This window comes from Rhagoletis pomonella, unplaced genomic scaffold (assembly GCF_013731165.1).
Source record: "Rhagoletis pomonella isolate Grant_MI unplaced genomic scaffold, Rhpom_1.0 Rhpom_scaffold_00006, whole genome shotgun sequence".
In the NCBI taxonomy this organism is placed as follows: Eukaryota; Metazoa; Arthropoda; class Insecta; order Diptera; family Tephritidae; genus Rhagoletis; species Rhagoletis pomonella.
In genome coordinates this window covers 11,881,629-11,884,346 of record NW_023458560.1, presented here as the reverse complement: position 1 = coordinate 11,884,346, position 2,718 = coordinate 11,881,629, and the positions used below count along the sequence as shown (strand labels likewise).

The window sequence follows — 2,718 nt, the reverse complement described above, 5'->3', positions numbered from 1 at the left end:
TTGATATCCATATTTGAGTAATTCATTACATTGAATTTAACTTTGTAGAAAGGTGACAACTCCCTGGTAAATATTTTCAAACCACAGTCTCTTTCGTCTGACACTCATATCGGGATACACATTTCAATTTTCTAATCGCCTTCATTTAAATTTCAACTTAATTTTATAAACGGTTGGCAACGCTCCTTCAAGCAGTTTAGAAATGCAGTTCTTTCAAGGCCATTTTCATTGATATCCATATCGTAGTAATTCGTTTAACCTATTGCATATATTGAATTTAACTTTGTAAGCAAATGGCAACCCTTTTAAAAAAAATTCAAACAAAAACCTTTTTAATCCTTTTTTATCGGACACCCGTATTGCGATACCTAGTTTATCTAATTCACTTAATTAAAGTTGAATTAAGTTTTCAAACCAAGTGGCAACTCTCCAACATGTAATTAAAAATGCAGTTTTTTTTAAAGCTTTTGATTGATGTTCATATCGTAGTAACTCATTTTACCTATTTTATACATTGAATTTATCTTCGTAAATAGGTGGCAACCCTCCTACATATAATGAAGAAAAAAGCCTTTTCAAAACCATTTCGATCGACACCCCTTATTGTAATAATTGATAACTTATAAATAACTGGTATTAAATTATTTATCAGGTGGCAACCCGAAAAACAAAACGTTGTTGCACATCTATGGGCCAAGCCTTTTAATTTGATACCTCATTTTTAAAAATCGAACTAAGTAACGGTACAGATCTGATCGTATGACAATGTACTTATGTACATACAATACTAAAAGAGAAATAGATCAGATTTGTATGGGGAAAAAATTCTCATCCTAGAAAACGGGGCACCTCTTAGTTTTTTCCTTTAGATATTTTTAATGCCTACAAATACCAACTTTCAGTTTTCTACAGCAACCGATACAGGGTGCTCAATGAACTTGAACTGCGCTACTAGATCGCTGTGAAACTGGCAAAAATATTGGTGATTTTTATAAAAGGCTACTGCTGACATGACAACTGAAGCTTGTGCGATTTTTTTAGATAATATAAATTTGAAATGTTCTTAGGTTATTTAACCAATTGTTTCATTAATATATGTAAACAATATTTCTAGAGTAAAATATGAGCATCATGAGCACCCTCTAAATATATACATAGAAAAGTAAGGTTTAGTGTTGGGAAGTATCGAGTAATTTTGAGGATCGAGTTCTTTGGTACTTTCTTTAAATATGCACTTGTAGGTAACATTTCAATGATTAGTGTAGAAATCTCACAAGCTGGCAGCACTTTATTCAATTTAATAATATTAATCCCAAATTACGTCAAATAAATGGCAACTTGAAAACTATTGAAACTTCAAATTGAGTACAATCATTTCTAAATACCGGTAAATGTAAATAAAACTCAGTACTTTTAAGTATCTGTTCAGTACTTTTAAGTATCCTGATTACATGTATCTAAGTGATGATTGGAACAGAGAATTTTTGAGTACTGAGTACTTTCGAGTTCTTTTAACTTTTGAGTACTTTTGAGTTCTTTTAGGTTCTGAGTACTTTCGAGTTCTTTTGTGAGTACTGAGTACTTTGGAGTACTCAGTATCGATACTCTTAAACATCGAGTGCTGTCGATCCTTTTGAGAATCGAGTTCTGAGTACTTTTGGTATCGATACTGCCCAACACTAGTAAGGTTTGGTACCACCACCTCTTTCGGCAAGAGGAAAAATTTAGGAAGGTGCCCCAAATCCAATCTTGGAAATTATTTTTTTGGATCACTCTTAGCAACATATGTACGTATGTATGTACATATGTACATGTGTATGCTGCGATAAGGTTATAACTATTTCCCCGGAGCTGCGGCATCTTTCACCCAAAACCCGAAATGCACACACATACTTTTTGTCTCCTTCTCTCATTTCCAGCGCAAGCACGTGTTAACAAAATGATAACGAAGTGATTTTGTATTACAAATCATTTATACCCATATATTTGAATCAAATAGTCATACTTATAATATATCAACCAATACTTCTCATATACCAAACGAAAGGAAAAAACTTGAATTTTTGAGTAAAGATTTGGTAATCAAAAACGTTTGCTAATTTTTTCAAAAATATTTGTTGAATACATATAAATAAATACATATAAAATTTGTACACGATAATATTACTGTTGCTCCAAGTAAATTATATCCCGAAAATAAAAGTTGAATAACTCAGTGAGAGGGGAGACCAGTATGTTTGCATGTATGTATTTATATAAAAAAAAAATTCTTATTGGTTCAAAAATGGTGGGTAGACACTGTGGCCAGTGGTAAAGTTCGTTTACCACCTCTGCGTGGTTGTAAGCCATGCAGAGTCCGCAATATGCTCCGGAAGCAGTGTCCGGAGGATGCATCAGACTCTGTGTGTGTATGCATATGAACATTAGGGTGGTTCACCCTTTCAAAGTTTGGTTTAGGCTTCATTAGCTCTCGTGCAATAAGCGTTTCTGTAAAGCTCTAAAAATAACAACTATAAATTTGCCTACACTCGCAAGTCGTAGAGAAATGCTGGGTATAATATTTATCGTAAAATTAATGACAGGCTTGATTAATAGCCCGGCCCTCCTGGCTGAGGTAAATTTTAATGTTCCTTCTCGAATGTCAAGACACTTTCGACCTCTATTTCTAAAGCCATGCAAAACTAATTTTGAACTAAACGAATCATTCCGTGGTTTATG

At 33.4% G+C, this 2,718-nt stretch overlaps 1 protein-coding gene across 2 annotated transcripts in view; it reads left to right on the top strand.

Moving 5' to 3' along the window:
• LOC118740411 (ABC transporter G family member 9) overlaps window positions 1–2,718 on the top strand; it is a 189,142-nt gene that overhangs the window by 378 nt on the left and 186,046 nt on the right. The gene's annotated exons all lie outside the window — the stretch shown is intronic.